This window comes from Microplitis demolitor, chromosome 1, assembly GCF_026212275.2.
Source record: "Microplitis demolitor isolate Queensland-Clemson2020A chromosome 1, iyMicDemo2.1a, whole genome shotgun sequence".
NCBI classification, from domain to species: domain Eukaryota; kingdom Metazoa; phylum Arthropoda; class Insecta; order Hymenoptera; family Braconidae; genus Microplitis; species Microplitis demolitor.
In genome coordinates, this window is record NC_068545.1 from 20,156,319 (window position 1) to 20,176,321 (window position 20,003).

Here is a 20,003-nt window from a genome sequence, read left to right on the forward strand (position 1 = left end):
GATAATGGGAAAAATTTTTCGCGCCAAGAAATTCTTTTTTCTTTGTATAAATATGAATTAATTAAATTTAATAAACAGAATAAATAATTTTTTCTTAGTTTATTCAATTGTAAATGTGAACAAACTCAATGACGAAGGTAGAAAGGGTGAGAAAGAGTAAAAATAAAGTAAAAATATAAAAGAAAAATAAAAATAAAAGTACGTGAGTACGTGACACAGACGTCACATTAGATTTGGAAGCGACATGCTCTCGCACAATCATATCTCGCACTCATCTTGCCCTTTGCACTGCTGCTGCAAGTATAGAGACCAGAAAGAAAAACGAGGAAGCTTTACACTCTACAATCTACAATATGTACGTCAGAACATCTGAGTACCTCGTACATACACACATCTCTATTTACATTCACATCTACATATACATTCACACATAACATATGAAAAGAGAAAGATTAAAACGTGTGAGCGAGTAAGAGAATACTTTGCTTTTCGGCGACACGCAGATACGACCAGATTTTGATCTTTAAATCTACGCTAAACAGCCAACCAGCCAGCCAGCGAGCTACGATCAAGCCTAAGGATAATGCAGATAACATTCATAGCTTACCCTTTTGCCATAGTTCTCCTCTCTTCAATTTAATAATAGCCGCACATGAAGGATTTTCAAAATGAGTATATTGTTGATTCAAAGTTCTACTTCTTCATCATCATCAACATCAACATCAACTTCATAACCAGGCACACGAGTCTCTTTTAATATATAACCCACATAAATTATTTTACCCATGGGTTTTTGTCAAAATTAATTTTACCATATCACAAATAAATTTACGTTTCAATGGGGAATGCAGGGGATTGAAAAATTTGAAAAAAATTAAGCGACAACTTAACGTAATTTCAGTGATCCATGAACTGAAAAATGCGCGCAAGTATGTTATTCTTATCCGTATGGTAAATGTATAGATATATGAATATATGCTTAAAGATGAACCTCTTCTTATGTGTACATGTCGGGGAAGAGAAGAGACCGATCACGAAATTGCCCAAAGCGGTGCAGCAATAAGCCATAAAGATACCGTTGTGGATACGTCGTCGTGCACGCTGATGGTGAACCCTTCCTTATAAAGATATGTGTGTATATATTCCATACCGAGAATAATTATAGACGCGGCTCTCTGCACTCTTCTCAAGTCCATGCTCCGTAAACCCGCAGATTCATCCGCGAGATCCACTCTTGGCTTGTTTTATTCATATTTTTTTTTCATATATTTTATTTTAATTCATATTTTTTATTTTTTTTTTTCTCCAAACATCGCTGAGCCACAAAGCGATTTTGTAATATAAATTTTTAAAAAATGATGCATCGAAAAAATTTACATTATACAATTTTTTTAATGCAATATCGTTAATTTATTATTATTGAATTTATTTTAATGAGAATTTTATTCGGGCTATCGTGTAAACGATCGTATTATAAGATATAAACACATCTTATACATATATATATATATGAAGCGCACACCTTGCACTCAAGAGCATTTTGCGATTCCACGGAAGTCCCCCGATCCCAATGTGTCGTTCGTAATTTTTGGAAAATAACTCAGGGAAAAAAGATAAAAAAAGTAAAACAAGAAAAAATATAAGAGGAAATATACATGTATAACAAGTGCACAAGGTTGATATAAATTTATGAGATTGAAATTATCGCGGTGGCACATAATAAGAGGGATCTAACGTATATAAATTGCAAGGTGCAATGGTAAAAAAATAAAAGAGCTTATAAATGGGACGTGTCGATATAAAGTTTGCTGTGATAATCGGTATGCAGGTGCTTCTTATACGCGTGGCTTTGCCGTTTTAAAGAGACACCTGATGAATTTTTCGAGGACCAACAATAGTGTCCTTATTGAGCTGCTTCAATTTCCATACTGGAGCAAAACATAAAAAAATGAACTATATATGTTACAGTAGAAGAAATATTTGAGTGTATGAACTGGTGAGAAAAAATTTGAATTAGTGAAATACAAGATTAGAAAAGTATTTCAGGTCTCGTCATGTTGAGATAAAATCTCACGTCCGTTTAGATAAAAATATGTATACAGGAGTCTATACTCCAGCATGCAAAGGCACATATATTTACAGGGATTAACTAGAGAAGCCATTGTTATACACATTCACAGACACAATACTCGGTGATGCTCTTATTACGAAGACGCTCTCATTATTTCGGCGCCAACTCTTTTTGTTTGGAGGGATTAAGCTGATCCTTAAACCAGCGGGCATCCAGGACCTCTCTCTCTTTCTCTCTTTCTATCGTTATATGGGGAGGAGGCTTTACCCTCTGGCTTGACTACGTTTTACTGAGGGCAGGACTACTAGAGTAGAGAATTCTTTATAGTTTTTCTTTAGTTTCAGAGCTACTGAGAGTAGACTCTTGAAAACAGGAAAAAATTCTCTCTACTTTGGGGACAATGTCTTGAGACAATGTGGCCTCGGATTTCTCCGTTACTCTGTCGTTTTTACTTTTTATTTTCATCCTGAAAATCCATTTGTTGGTGGGTAGTTTTGTTGGTATGTGCTGGAGAAATTTAAGAGAGAGTGTGTATATGGCTAGGGTATTCCTTCAGAAGGTGTTTGGGTGCTTGAGAGATTTTTTGAGATCGCAAGAGATTCCACTGTCGAGGATCTCGCGAGGAGATTTCTTTCAAGGATAACGCTCTTATGTAGAGCAAATCTATGACAAGTTTAAGCCGACCTACTTCACTCACTCAAGCACAAACATCTTTATTTTATTTTTTTCTTCATTCATGTCAATTCAAAGAATTACTTTTTGTTATCCCATTTATCTAAAAAAAAAAAAACTACGTACTCAATATTTACAGTTTTATTTAAAATCCGATAAATACAAATGCGATTGGTGAATTTTTAAAATAAAAAAAAATTTCATCGAGTATTTTATGTGAAAAAATTTAAAACGAAGTGGAGAAATTGCAAACTCGCGACAATCAAGCCCAAAAAGCTTTCATACATTCGAAAAAAAAAAAAGCTATAATACACACGTCGACAAGTAGAAATGTCTCGTTTAATTTCGTGGTTTAATTATTTTTTAAATTAAGCCGCCAGTTAGTGTTCAAAGTCGATATATAAGGTAGTGCAGGTGCATTCACATTTTCAGTATGCCAACATCCAGTGCAGACGATATATATTTTTATAGATATACATATATGAAATAGTCGGTTTTAGCCATACGCGTGATCGTGTTTTATTTCTTGTCGAGATATGCCAGTCGACCGGAGACTCATTCGGAAGGGATGACCAGCGAGAGAGTACGAGGGTTGAAAAAAAAAATTTTAAAAACAATTCTGTGGGTATGTTTCCAATGTGAGCTACCCGTCTCACTCTTTTCATTTGTTTCTTTTTTTTATAGCTGGTTTTCATGTCCCTCACTTGCTTCCTCGTTTCATCTCGCTCCCACGTTTTATCTCATCCTCATCCCCGACTTTATTTTCTCTGAATGCTTTTCTGCTGTATTGCAAATAGAGAATGAGGGGGAATTATTGTATCTTTTGCATACCTACACATCTATCTGCATTCTACATATAACTTTTTTTCTTTTTTTACATCAATATATATTTATTCAGATTTTTATATCTAAAAATATTTGATGACATTTTCACTTCCGTTCGTCTATAATGTCAATATCTTATACTTTTTTGCATTATATTCTATATATATACATATATGAGAAAGTGGAGTAAAATTTTTAAAGATACTTTTTTTACTCTTAAAAAAATGACCGGGTAAGTTGGTCCTTCTGCCAAAATTTTTTGTAAAAAATGTGAATGTCAAAAAAATTCGGGTGAAAATTTCGGAATAATTGAGATGCTCAACTTACCCCATCTTTCTTTTACAGACTTAGTAAACAATAATTAATAAATATAAAAAATAAATTTTTTTTCCTCAATGGTTTCATTTTTTCAGGTTCCCATATGTGCGTATATATATGCATATATAATTTTTTCCATTTATATAAATTGCGGATTTAAGGTAGAAGTTTAAAAAAAATTTTAATAATTTTTTTTACGAAAAAGAGGTTACTGTAAATTTTTTTTAGTGAGCGTAGAAAAAGGAAGAAATAAAAAAATACGAAATGTAGCGTGTGTGATGTTGCCTGCGGCCACGTATCTCATAAAAATGACCTTTTCCGCGCTTGAGCGTGTGTAGCTGCCGTGCGTGTGTAGTGTATACCTTGGTATAAAAGTAACGGCGGCGTTGGTATATATCTAGCAGAGATAACAGCGATATCTCTGATATATTACGCTGTTCTATACACTGTACACCGGCACGAGAGAACTCTCCGTAACACCGCGCGTGTACACCTCACAAGGGATAATAGTGAGGGTACTAAAAAAAATATAAAAATTAAATTAAAAATATAAAGTATACTTTAGTATTATATTTATATGATACTAAATGAATTAAACCATTGTCAAAAAATTTTTTTTTTTTATATTTCAAGCAAAAATAAATATTTTTAAAAATTTCTTTAATGTTGAACACGTGTTTAGATATAACTAAGGAACACGTAATAAAAAAAGAATAAATGCTAAAGTTTTGATGTTAAGAACGTGCGAATGAGATTTTTTTGTTATCGGGGTTAAAAGTTGGCGGGGTTGGTTTTTTCGTGTGGTAAAGAATAAAAATAAGAAAATAAACTAAAAAAATAATCTAGCTTGTTCTCTTTGCTGGCACTTTTACATTAGCGAGATAAGTCGTTGGCATAAAAAAAGGGAGGGGGGGGGGTGAAAGAAGCATGCGACGATGAGAATTACAAGAGGAAGAGCTTGGCAAGTACACTCTTTACATTCGCATCGCACTAGTATAAGGATCGGGTGGTCGCGGGTTCGTCCGGAGGATGTAGGAGTTGAGTCAGGGGGAGAGGCAAAAGGAGCAACGGGGATACGGAAATTTTTTTTCACCCTTTCTTGCAATAAATCTGCTCGCGGGAATTAGTTTCGAGATAAAGTATAATATCGGGCCCTGGGCGAAGTGACGTCAGAGGCTTGGAGTATTTATGGGCTTGATAGTGTCAGTCGTGTGCGCGGTAGCAACCCCCGACACGTCCTCTACCCACCGTCGCGCCCTTCTTTGTCCTTCCCTCGCGTCTATTCGCGGTACCACTGCAATACCCATATCTATATATAAAAATACATATATACATATACATATACAAATACATACATGTATAGCAAACCCAACTGGGATAAATTATTGGAAAATAGTCGAGGGATACGCAACGTTCGGTTGAATCCTCCGCGAAACTGCGGCGATTCTTCCATTTCTCTGTTTTGTATTCAACGGGACCTTTCCTATATTTTCGTCTCTCTGATTTACTGCTGTCACGTTTTCTCGTCCTCTTTTCTATACTACCAACACTCTATTCTTCTCTCTCTTTTCATTTCTCCACATCAGCTACCGCGATCGCGACATTTTATTTCCTTCATGGCCATACTCTCGTTTATATATCTTGCCAATTTATTCATCCGTCAGTTAATCCTAACATTTTTTATCTCTCTTCTATTTTATCCAATTCGATTCTCTTCATCTATCTTTTTCACATTTAGAATAATAATTTCGAAATCTCCCTTAAATAAATAAATAAATATATTTATTTCATCTAATATATCTACATAAATATATAGTGACAATATAATAGACAATAGACTGAGCGTGAACAAGAAATAAGAAATGATTACAAGCTTAAAATGACTATATAGTTACTGCCGGATATGCACTTGTATTATTATGTGACATTTTATTCAACAGATGGCCAGAATAGAAATAGACATTTGATTTGGCCAATTGGCCACAGCGGGTAGTCAACGACCCCTGTTAAAAACTAAAACTACCATTGCAGCAAAATAAAATGTCTCATACCCTCATCCATTGGCAAATATTCTACCAGATAAATAAAATGTTAATTGTATAAATAAACTCGGAAGTCTTAGACAAAATAATAATTAACGATAATTCGATGATAAGAACCAGGAGTATCTAACAGAGTAATCAGTAGACCAAGAAAGGGTTGATCGTTAGTAGATGAAGCCATGTGAAGGGCAATTACCCTGAGAACGAGGATCTCGATATGATCGTAAGTGCGTGGATACCGAAATTATCGGTGATTACAGTACGTCCTGCCACTAGAATCGTCTAATTTACGCAAATTGCACACCATCAGTGTTCCATATCGGTTATGTGATGTTACACAACAGAGCATAGACACACTTTACTCTGCAGAATTATTCGCCAGTCAGTTGTTCTCTGGCACTCCACCAGAGGACAAACTGATGCTAGCAGCCGCCCGACATCATGATCTCAAGCAGGATCCGCTAAACTAAGATATAATAAAGCGACAAATCAGCTTTAATTACCCACTCTAATACCCGGTCCATATACGACATTGCTTTAACGACACCTAGACTCTGTCAATATCATCAGCATCATCTGCTGTTACGGCATCTCTATATATCTATACCCTTTACTCCCAACAACTACAACATAACATCTATGGCCCGAATTTTCCTGTCACATTAATGCTAATGTGTGATTTCCTGCGTGCACAAATTATCCAACATGTTCACCATTTATTTTGTATACATATATATATTTATAGCACCGAATTGCATCGTAGATGAGAAATGAGATGCCGCAGAAATTACTCTGCATATATAATCACTTCGATAATTTATATGAAATGTATATATACTACATATAAATTAATCTTATAAACCTTTCACTTATTTCTTTACGCACAATAAAATTCAAACCGCGTAATTAATTATTGGGTTGGATTAGAAAATAATTAAATATATATAGTTATATAATTTTTAATTGCTAGTTTTAAAAATAAATTGCGTAATTGTTTAGTGGAAATAATTGATTACACAATAAATAAAAAATAAAATACTCAAGTGAATTAATTGGAAGGTATGTGAAGTGATTGGAATTGATTGAATGATGATTGATATGACGTCATTACTCAGTAGATGAGATAAACTCGTGAATCAGCAGTGATGCAATGGCACTCGGTGCGTTTGTCTAGTATTGCTGTAGAGTGGTGCATATTATAGTAGTATGTCCAGTGAATAATGCTATCAACAGGACAATCTTTGGAAGCTAGAATATGCATATATATATACACATGCTGGTATGGGAACTAACGCACATAAACATATATATGTATACGTACATATGAAACTGCTGCGGCTGGTAGCAGTCAAGAGGAATCCCAACATCCTACGGTATCACACCGCTAGCATCCGATCGTCGGCGTCGGCGAATTAATTGCACGGTATTTATGTTACTCGCACGTCGCAAATGCAGTTGGATAAGACTTTTCCTCAGTTGGGAGAGAGAGAGAGGGTTGACTAGTTGCATATGTGAGTGTGTGTGCATTTATATATGTTATATATACACAATAATGGCCGTCTCTCGCACAGTGAAGGCTAATTGAAACGCCACCGTCCGCGAGATAAGCCGCACCGATTGCCAGCCCGAGAGTCATGAGACGATATTACGATGCCCCTCTCTCGTGTATGTCAGCCGCGAATTAATTTGACTCTCTCTCAACCCCCATTTGAACTACGTATATCTCTGCTACACTAATATATATACTGGCTTCGTTCGTACACCGAGAATCGAGAAACTATTGACCTTAAATGATCATGGCATAACGGATGTATATAAATCTGATAATAAATTATGTAGTATCAGACTTTATTAAATAATATATACATATCTTATGATGCATTACTTCAATATTATTAAAATATGTGTAACTGAGATTGGAATGAAAGTCTTGGAGAAAATATATGATGGATTTTAATTCTTATTAAAATTTTTTTTTTTATAATTTTTTATTTTGCAAGTTATAATCGAATATTTTTGCGTGACATGACAATAAGAAATTGGTAAAAGTCATTGTCAGTAAAAAAAAAAAAAAAAAAGAATAGTTGGAAGAGGAGAAAAGTATCGTCACTTAAAAGTGAATTGAAGAGGAGAACAAGTGATGAAGAGCCGTCTTTTCAAAATCTCTGACGTTCTTCATACAGTCTTGTCTATAATAATCACACTTGTGGTGAAAAAAAGTGTATCAAGAGGCTGCTAGATCTGTTCTATCGTCATCTCATGAATGTCAAGAAGGATTCGTTTTAGAGCAAAAATCTTTACTTGATTCTTCAGAATATTTTTCACGCTATTGTTACACTTATAGGTGCACATGTGTAATATTTTAATATATCAAATTGTGTGAGATCCTACTTGAGGATGATGGTCCTAAGAGGTGTTGAGTCGTCATTTTTTACTGCTCGTGTGGGAAAAATCTTGCAAATGAAACAGCTGGACTTGTGGCCACAGCAGAGCTAAAAAAAAGATGATGCGACGATTCTTCATTAAAAACTCGGAAGCTGTTTTTAGTTTAAATGTTGTGGTGGGTACTCTGCTCTCGATAATAACGAGGAAGGCGTGCCCTTCTCATTTTAAAATCTACAGAACTGCGTTAAATTCTCAGCAGCTCTTGTCTTTTTTTTTGTCTCTAAAGACCGTAAAAATTATTTTAGTTACACTCTATTGAGTAAACCTCGCTGCTTTTATACCTCATCGTCAATTTTACAGCACTCAAGAATCTGCAAATCATGCCAGAGGATACAAAAAAAAACAGGAAATCATTCTTGAGATTTTTTAAAAATTTTCTACCGCTCTAACGATTTTTAAAATTTAAAATTATTATTTAAAATTGATTATATAGAAAATCATAACAAGGCGCAGTCTTAAAAATACTCTTAAAGTGTCGCACAATAAGAGTGGCGCAAAGAAAAAAATGTAAAGAAAAAGATTCGTGTAACCAAGGGCTCGCCCTCTGTGAGGTTTTAACTGTCCATAGTGAAATCGTAAAGCCACGAAGGACGCGCGGTTGGAGCTGTCAGGATAGAATCATTATTTACGAGCACTGAAATCGATAGCCCAGGTCGAAAAGTCGATCATGAAAATACTGCACTCAAGAGAGAGGTGTGTATTTGTGGTCTCGTCGATGGAAAAACCATTTTCCCTTTAATTCTTTTATTTCATTATTTATTAGTTTCAATCCCTCTCTCTTTTCCTTTTTCTTTCTATTTCTCCATAAATGTTTTTTTATTTTTCTTATTCAAAATTTTATGAGTGTAATTTTTTATTAAAACACACAATGTGCCAAGTACTTTTTACATTAGAGCTTCTTATCAGGGTGTGTAACTCTTTCGTAGATCCTGATTTACATTCTCTATCGGCTAAAAGAAAAATGATTTATTCACCAATAAATTCTCTCACTTTTCATCGTCTTTTTTATAACTTAAAAAAACCACAAATAAAATATTAAATTTTTTTTTTTATTCCAATGAAAAAAAAAAAAAAAAAAAATTCTGCTAAAATATTTTTTAAATAACAAATCATTAATATTCTTCAACTGCCCAATTATACTGTCTAGCAGCCGAATTAAACGTCCAATCAGAAATAATATGAGGAAAATTTAACGACAGAAGAATTTTAGTGGCGCGCGCGTTTCATCCTTACTTCTCAGCTCCACATCTTCTCTAAGACTTTTTACAACATTTCACGGTGTTTCACCGTCCATAAATCAGACCCCAAGAATAAGTAAAAGAACCATAAAATGAAACCATGGCGCTTGCACGAGGTAAGACGATGAGGGCAAGAGAATGAGAAAAGTAACCGAGTAGAATTTAGTGAAGCAAACGTGCAAGAGTAAGAAGAGAAATCCTTGATGCTGGCGCGCGCACCTTCTCACCCCTCTTACATTATATTTATGTACCTCTGTGTCTTTTCCTCTTTCCTCTATTTGTGTAGGAGTAGAAATAGAAGTAGAAAATCCTGGCAGGGGTGCATCTTTTTCTCCCTTCTACTCTTTAACCCTCACCCCTCTTATGTATTTCTTCACGGCTGTATTCTTAACACAGTTTCAACTAGACCTACTACGAACATTACGACATTACCAAGCAAAACTACAATAGTCCAGTGAGAACCTCAAATTCATTTTAAGTCCAGATTAGGTATCACCTGCTTCAGAAAACGAATTGACGAATTTTTTTCTCCCAACAGGTGCATCTTATATTTGTAGAGTAAATTCAAATAATTTTCTCTGGCTAATTGTAATGAACGATAAGTCGTACTCTTGAGCGCTTGTATCATTAATCGTCCTTGGTTGAAAGGTCACAGATTTTCAAAAAAATTCTTATCTGAAACTAGGTCATTCTTCAAGCGAACAAAACATTTCTTTTTTCACCTCCCGTCGTGTGTATGTTACTGTATCCCATTTTTCTAACTCAAAAGTCAAGGTTCCTTTCTCCATTTCCTCAATCATTCTTTTTTATAGCACACTTACACTATTTAACTTATACTTATTTTTTATTTACCCTTTTTTTATTTCTTATTATGTATTATTATCTATTACCCAACCATCAACGTTTTTCACACGCTTAATCATAAAAAAGTCTTGAGCACAAAATTGCTTCTTATGTAATAAATATCCGCAGTAAATACCTTTCCTTATTTATTATATATTTTATTTTTATATTTATTTCTTTTCCGTACCTTTTTTTCTTAAAGATGTGGCGTCATGAACACGAAGAATGAGACATGACACAGTCAGAGGTTACGAAAACTGGCGCCTAGAGATGACAATAAGTCGAGACACGATGCTTGTCCGTGTCGTTTGTGTCTAAGGTTTAAATTCTAAAATCTCCAGATACCTATATATATTTTCATGTTCTTAAAAAGGGTCCTCGCAGGTAGTCTAGGTACGACACAGTGGAGCCTCAAAGCTCATTATATCTTTAGGCGTTAAGCGTGCTCATTTTTTTTCTATGCTTGAAAAAATTATTTTTATTTTTTTTAATTATTTATCACAGAAAATTTTTTGGTAAAATTCACCCGAAAATTTCTAGTAAACCTGGGTCAAAAACAAAATAAATACGACAAGAATAAAAACTGATATGATCCTAAAGTCAGTCGGCGTTTGATAATTTTTTGAATTTTTTCTCTAAACAGTAAATCATAAAAAAAAAATACTTGAAAAAATTGCACATATAGTATTTTTAATTTTCTACATATGCATATTTTTATTTTTTTTCATTTTGTATTTCATTTGGTGCAAAAGAAGTCCGAAAATTTTTAAATGTCTGTTAAGTTCTGGATCATAAAACTGATTCCTTTTGTTTTATTCTTTTTTATTTAAAAATAACTCGAAATTGGGTTTTTTACACTGCATAATTGAACACTACATATCTAGAAAAGGAAAAGTAATTATTCATCCAGGCCCAATTTTACTCACAATTAATATGATAATTATCTCCATGCACTAATTTATTAATTAATCATTTATTTACAGGATGCAAACAACGAAATGTCAATAAAATGATTATAAGATGGATTGGCGTGATTTTATTATCATTAACCTGTTGGTAAAAAAGATAAGAGAGATAGATGGGTCATCCGAGATGGTCCAAACAAGCAGGAGTAAAGGCAACAATATAGATTTTCAACAGGTAAGAAAAGCATGTAGACTCATGGTCGTTATCTTTGACACACCCACGACATCGTGTAGATCCACACGTATCTTAAACTTCCATCCTACTCTTATTCTCATCCCGTTCAGTGTTCAGTGCTACTCTTTGGTCGTATCGTGTCGGCACACCGGCAGTGAATACGAGTAGATAAGTGACCGTTTAGATGATCTTTTACTGATAGTTTGATATACCTGCTTGCTCTATACTATGTACTACCACTCACTATATACATATATATATGTATTTATATATATATATATATATATATATATATATATATATATATATATATATCAGTATTTATCGTTGTTATATTTTACATTTTACCGCAAGCCAGTGATTTAAACTAAATCAGTTTATATACCGTTACTTGTAACTACTTATATTAGAGACAACAAGGAAAAAAATGAACTATAAAAATTTAGAATGACAAGTAATATAATGATAAAGTGATCAGTAAATACTATCATTCTAAATAGTCATTTTTCCATTTACGATTTAAACTTGAATAGTTACAGGATAAGTAGGAAAATTTATTGTCTATGCAAGAAAAAATACTATTTGAACTTCAAAAATTGTAACTGACACTTAGAAAATAGACGACACGTATTATAAAATTTACTATTTGAATGTTAAAATTCCCCATATTGACGACCGGGTACCGAGTTATAATTTCAAATAGTATTTTTAAGAGTTTTTTTTTCCCGTGAACATATTTTTGCACAGAAAAAAAAATTTTTAGTTTAAGAATATTTTTTTATTAAAGTTCATATTCTTGATACAAGAAAATATTTCTTCGATTGATAAATTCAAATTCTTGACCCAAATATAGTTTTCATAAATTGAAAAGTAAAATTTTTTGCTCATAGTAGACTTCAAATTCTTGTTCGAATTGATTACTGACTTAAAGTAAGGCTGATAAGAGCTCAGTCCAAGGATTTTCCGTCTACTTATATTTATTTTATTTATTTCTGTTAGATATTTTTTCTTGCAGTCATATATATTTCATTAGACATTTAATTGCAATAGTTTAAAAATAATGAGAGCATTTTATTTTATAAATATATCTAGTCTAGATCTTAATTTGTAATGCGTGACGTTGCCGAAGACTAAGACAAAAATAAATTTTAACGTCCATTTAGGTCTTGGACGTTAAGAAAAAGAATTTTTTTTTTAATTTGGTATTTTAATTTACTGTAACTGAGATGTAGAAAAAGATTGTTTGTCACTCGTTCTCAATATGCCGGTTATTTACACCTCGTACTTGTTATTTTATTCACTCGCGTCTTGTCTCTGGGTGGAAGATGTACGAGCACGCGATATATCCGCCAAGACACCTTAGCATTTAATTAATTGAGTCACAAATTATCTTTAACTTGTCGCAAAGCGTATTCCTCGAACCCTCTTTACAGGAAATGAATTAAGATTTTAATTTTGTAAAATATACTCACATATAATTTAAGAAAATAGCTAATTAGAATTCAAGTACAGGCTTCAATATAGTAATTATTTAAATTTCACTTGAAAATTTCATGTAATTTTTATGGATAAATCTAATCTCCTTAATGTCGGCATCTTAAGACAAAGACTTTGATTACAGTTGACGTTTCTCTCTGTGTTTCTATCGAATGCGCAGAGTATAAACAGAGCGTTGGATGAAGAAGTGATGTTCGCTGATTACAACAAATATGTCCGACAATTTCAACAGGACATCAATTTTAATATAATTTACCCGACGAGAAATTTCAGTTCGTTTTTCATTAGTTCCGGATTAGGCATGCCGAATTCCGAGTTAGCGCCGAATGAGGCAACCGCATAAGGCTCGCATCACGAAAATAACGCACTTCCGGATCTCTGCATAATTAGGAAAGCCGAATTCGGCGCCAATTCAGAAACCGAAGTCACCCCGAAAAACCGTAATCTATCTGTGAAAAATGATTCTACATAGAAATTGGCAATATATGGTCATGTATGACTGTACTAATCTAATTTTGTTTTACTAAATTCAAAAAAAGTTGACGCTTTGACTACTAGGCTACTCTACCGATTGTGGCTCCTAAGTTTAGTTATGGTATTAAAATATTATTCGTTACCAGTCAGGAATTCTAAAGATATACCTAACTTAGGCAATGACGAAGATTTTCCTAATAGTAGCCGAATTTGGCGTACCTAACTTTAGCAAACCTTCAGTCATCCCGATTCGATTTTAGTCAGGAATTTCAAAGATATACTGAACTTTTACGCCCTTCCGAAACTCCTAATGACAAACAAATTTGGAAAAGTTTTGGTATATCGAGCTTCGGTTTTCCTCATAAAGACGGGACAAGTGTTAAATTAGACTTGTTGTTTTTCGAAAAGCCTCATTCGTCCCGAATTGGTATTTTGGCATGCCACACTGGAATTCTAGTCGGGGCGCTGGTTTGGCATACCAGACTTCGGCAAGCCTTTGGTAACCACCATAAGGCAGCAGTATCAATTTCCGAAGATACGCCGAAGTTAACTTTGCCATTCACTTTCCTACTCACTACCTAATTTGGCATACCAAACTTCGGCAAACTTTTGGTAAACACCATAAGGCAGCCGTATCAATTTCCGAAGATACGCCGAAGTTAACTTTACCATTAACTTTCCTAATAACTACCTGATTTGGCATACCGAAATTCGGCAAGCATTTGGTCATTACTATTAAATATCAGTCCAGAATTCCAAAGGTATTCCTAACTAACGCCATGCCACACCTTTTCCCAAGAACAACCAAGTTTGGAATGTTTTTGACATTCCGAGCTTTAGTTTTCCTCATGGAAATACCATAAGATTCGAATTCAGCTTGCCGTATTTTGGTTTTTATTATGAGGCTGGAAGAAGGTCCGAATCGGGCTTGTCGTATTTCGGAAAGCCTCATTCGGTCCGAACTGGTCTTTCGGCAAGCCTAACTGGAATTTCTAGTCGGGTAATTATTTAGCTGAGTATATTATTTCAGTAGCCAATTAAAAATGCTTATCAGGAACTGAAACTAGTTGACAGGAAATCAAAATACTAAAATTCAAATTGTAAATTTTTTTCCGTAATAGAAAACATAAATTTTCTTCAGGGGAGTAAAAATTTTCTGTCCGAAAAAATTATTTTTTCTGTGTAGGAATGAGAAAATTATAAACTTATATCTTTAAATAGTTTGAGCTTAAGTATTAAGGCGCCAGAGTGTAAAAATTTTACTTTTCATTGAACATTATTTACTAAGAAGTTTAACCCTTTTGAAACGCTTAAAATTACTATGACAAGGTATGGTCTTATCTAAAATAATCTTTAGTCACGCGTAAGCGCCAAAAATTACTATGTACAATAATAGATTAGTCACGTGTATTTGCCTGCTGTCTCAGTGGAAATTTTCTAAAAATCGTTTCTTTAAGTTCAAGATTTTTTCTCAAACTTTTCCTAATGATAATGAAGTCCGGGAATATTTTTGAAGCCATATATAAATATGTATGAAGTTTTTTTTTCACCACTACTAGTTAGCAGGAGAAACCCTAAAAAGTCCTATGAAAAATTTATTTTATGAGTTTAGACCCATATCAGGATAAGTTAAGATAAATAAGGATGACACTTTCCGCGTCTTGATTTGAAGAGTTGTCCATAACTTTGCTCCCGTTGGAAATAACCGATCACAATATAAACGTTTTTTGTTCATTATAATGTCCTTTAGCAGGAGAAACCCCAATAATTCCTAAAAAAAATTTAGTCTCTGCGTTCAAATCCTTATGAGGATTGGGTGGAGATGGGTGAGGATGAGAATGTCAATGTCTTCCTCTAAAGAGTGGCCCGTAACTTAGCTCCTGTTTGAAATAACCGATCATAATATCAACGTTTTTTGTACATTATGATGTTATTTAGTGGAAGAAACCTTAAAAGCCCTATGAAAAATTTATTTTTTGAGTTTAGACCCATATCAGGATAAATTAGGATAAATTAAGATAAATGAGGATAACACTTTCCACATCTTGATCTGAAGGGTGGCTCATAACTTTGCTTCCGTTGGAAATAACAGATCCCAATATGACAGAACTATTCGAAACACAGCCGTAGACAATGATCATACTGTACATACATAAAAGTTTACACATTTTCTTACCTGTAGATATTTTTGTGTCTTTATTTTTTTCTCTCAATATTTTCTTTCACCACTTGGAGGCTTTTCATTCTTTCTCTACAATTTACATCTTTTCCTACGCTTGTATAGTTATTTGAGCCTGGTCCATATCTAGATGAGTATTTCCCTCATCTTTTACAAAACTAAATCGTTTTTATCTGCCACCATCATTGCCAATTGTATAGCTTTTTGTCATCGCACCAAACATTTGCCTTTTTTCTGTCCAACAATAATTTCTATACCCATGCTCAAAAAAAAATATTTATAATATATAAATATTTACATATTTATGAAAATAAAAAATAAATCTGATTAAAGTTTTCAAAAAATTTAAAACTTAACAAATTTTTTAAGAAAAAAAGTTTAAAATTTTTTAACAACTCTATTATTTTACGTTTTTTTTTATACATATACAACTGAAAAAAAAATCGAGTATCCCCAGTTCCACTCGGACTTTCATAGAGTACTTTTGGGTTCATCAAGATAACTTTCGGTAAGACCTCTACTATATTCTCGTATAGCTATTGTGCGCACTTCGGGGATGATGCTTTTACCCTCTCGTCTTTCTCGCTGATTTGACGCATTTCTTCTTTTTTTTTTTTTTTTTTTTTTTTTACTAAGTTATTTCTTCTCTGCTTATTCAAGTGCTCATGTCACTACATGCACTCGTGCGATTTGTCTCAAGCTTTTAGATCATAGTTTACACACAAATTGTGAACTATCGAATTTAACGCAGTATAAACCTTAAGGATTTCAATAATAGTTTTTTTAAAAATTCTATTGTGCTTTTTGAAATAATCTTAACCTGTATTGAAACCTTGATAGTCTTGAGATTTTATTTTTATATTCAGATAAAGACTAAAAAGTGAACAATTCAGTAATTAAAAATTTCTATATTTAAAAGAATGTCTTTTTTTTTTCTTTTAAACTATGAAATAAAAGAAATTATTTTAATAAGGTTAGATATATATTAAATGAAAGTCTAGGCCCTTGGGTAATATAAAAAAGATAAGAATTTATATCAAGGCCGTTGGAATTAATCCGGCATTAATTCTAATCGTCTGAAGGATTTATTGTTGCGCGAGATAATAAATCTTAGTGACGGAAAATCTAGAAAAACTTTTTCTCGAGAAACTCGACATCCTAGGATAATAATTTTTCTGCATAGGTAGATACGAAAATAAATTTATCACAAAAAAAAAAAAAAAAAAAAATTACTAAAAAAAGGCACTTAAAAAAAACAATTTATTTTCTATCATGATTAATAGCTTCTCATTTTTTTCGACATAATGACAAATACACTAATTAGTTAAACATTGTTTTTTAAGCGTTATCACTCAATATTATTGTAGACATGCGTAGGTAATTAGCGTTAATTACATAGAGACGCATTTGTTTTACTAAAAAAAATAGGCATATTCTAACTTAACTTGACTCGTCAATATTTCACGTCATTTTGTTGCTGATAACTCATCGCCGTAACTCAAATGTTTTGAAAGAGCCATAACCGCCTCTTAAAATCATAAATACAAAATTTTCACACGTCCAAAAGATTAATTACTCAACTGTCTATTATCCAGATCCATTTTCAATCAATGAAAGTTTTGCTTGAAAATTATTTTTATTTTTCGCTAAATTTTGAATTCATTGCAAATTACAGATATGTAATTATTATTTTTAAATGACCACAAAAAAAGTGATACTTCCCTCTTAAAAATTTTTTGCAATTCAGGAAAAGGCCAAAATTTTTTTAGTTCAAGAAAAAAAATCCTTCGTTAAAAAGAATTAAAAAAAAACTATTCTTAAGCCGAGGTATTCTTTATTTTGTGTACGTCAACATTGACGTCATCACACTTATTGTTGAAAATATATGTATACGTATTTCTTTTTTTTTTCTTTTTTTTTTAAACTGGTCTATAGTTTTACTAAAAACCTGGCGCCAATAGGTCATAAAATTATTAAAGAACTTGAAGGTATACAGAATGAACTGAATATGAAATTTTTTTTCTCATTCTCTGCCGTGTGTACATATTTTCAAATTTAATAATCATTGAGGACACCTTGAAGTGTCCAAAAATGCAGTTATTAAAATACAATTACCTAAATATTCAAAATACAAAGGAGATTATTTTTAAATTCAAGCTAAGCTTCAAAGTAATTTACGGACAAAGCAAAGGTGTTTCGGTAAATTTTCTGCTGTAGACTTTAAAAAGGAAAATAAAATCTCTGTAAATTATGTAAAATTTCCGTATACAACGGAGGGTTTATATTTTTTATTGAGTTATAATTCAATTGTAAACAGGATTACCTCTTACATAAATTTAAAAAAAAAGATAATTTTCACAGGATTTATTCACCTTAAATTTTACATTTTTTTTTTTCTTAATCTTATAAGTAAAAGTGCTTGAGAATGTGCGTGTATATCTGTTGATTCTGTCGTCAGAGAGAATGTATTAACGACAGTGGGCTAAATTACGCTGAGAATTATCCGAGATTAAGCTACTGAGAGCGCTTTACCTGGAACAGATTCAAAATCACAGTCGTTACGAGTTCCCGGACAAGGGTATTCCAGTGTCCCTGCGGGCTATCTGCAGAGGATATACATAAGTACATATATACATGCATATAGGAGTAGCAGTCTATACAAAGTGTACATACCCAAGGATCCTGATGCCCAAATGCAGCAGAGCAACGAGTGCAACTAACAACGACAGAGTTACCACAGTGAATAAAAATAGAAGAATTGAAATACCGTGCAAGAGACAACCAACCAAGTAACAAACACACAACCAACGAGAATCGAGAATCGAGTGCACGTGCATGGGGATAGATTGCCGGGCCAGCAAACCAGATATCCTTTGGACTATATAACCAAGACAGAACAAGTTCCTTTATTTTTTTTTTTCCTTTTATATTATTTTATTTTATTATTATTACAAATTTTTTTATTTCAATTTTTTTATTAATGCGAGGGTGGACTATAGAGAGGAGCTGAGGATAAGGGTGAGAGCGATGTGCAAAGGGAGCAAACAAGAGCTGTAAAAATGAATCGATAGGCGGAGTTTTTCGTAACGCGCCGCGGAGAAATGTCGAGGGTGGGGGGCGAGCAATAGGCGGAGTCAGTCTGATTTAGAGCCGCCATTTTGTGACAATGAACGAGAGGGGGTATACCTATCTGATTGGCTGATCTACGAACTTCTCTCGTCCTGGACAAGCTTCTACAGATTGTTCGGTTGTCTCCGCCAGTTCTGTATTTTCTCCAGCCACCCGGCCACGCTGCTGCTACTGCTACTGCTTTCCCTCCGGACTACTCATTCCCCGCGCGAAAACTCGCGGTTACATCTATATATATATATATATACATATATATACACTGTACTCTATCCCACCCCCTCTTTGCTACTCGACAACACAACTGCACGGTGTATTACACACTCGCAATCCTTTTATTATATATCCTTACGGACTCGTATTTGGAACTTATGCTTTTGTACTTGAGAAAATTTTTTTTCTTGATCATATTTTTTTTCATTTGACATCTGCTTTGCATTTTTATAACTCAAAAAAAATTACTGAAGTTATTATAATAATTTATTTATAACGGTTTATTGTTATACTAAAATATTTAAAATAACTTGGTCCTTGTTAAAGAGTTTTTTTAAAATTTGAATTGTGAAAGGATGACGCAGCGGTAAATTCAAAATAACTCTAATAAATATTAGATTGACATATAGATCACACGTAGTATATTTATGTGTATACATATTATTTATGTATTTTATTTGAATGAGAATGAGAATACGGAGAGATTATATTGTGCACAAGACCATGACCTAGGTGAACTTGTAACTCAATACCGTATTTCCGCGGTCACATCTATCCGTGCGAGTTTTAGATTTCCGCCTTGAGATTTGTAAATTACGCATAGGGCGTATCTGGCTAACCGTATCTCATCAAGATATATATATATATATGTATACACATATATATATATATATATAGAGTAACTAAAAATTATCAAGATTAACTTCTCGCGCCGTTTATACACACATTATATATCGCACTGAGTTGATCGCGGGCCACGTGCCACGATCGTCCTCTTTTCGATCTGATCCGATCTCTGATGATCTAAATTTCGGGGTTCGACTATATAATACTACTACTCACTTAAAATACCAGCCAATTTCTATCTCCCGATATCTAACGTAACTTAAATTCTATATAATATAAAACCATGTTTATAT

General features: G+C 33.3%; 1 protein-coding gene across 3 annotated transcripts in view; it reads left to right on the plus strand.

The window, feature by feature from the left end:
- Window positions 1-20,003, plus strand: part of LOC103571261 (GATA-binding factor 3) — a 123,462-nt gene that overhangs the window by 50,064 nt on the left and 53,395 nt on the right. For all 3 annotated transcript variants that reach the window (XM_014445023.2, XM_053739953.1, XM_053739950.1), the window contains exon 6: window positions 11,438-11,594. The gene's annotated coding sequence lies outside the window, so the exon portion shown is untranslated. The remainder of the gene's footprint in view (window positions 1-11,437; window positions 11,595-20,003) is intronic.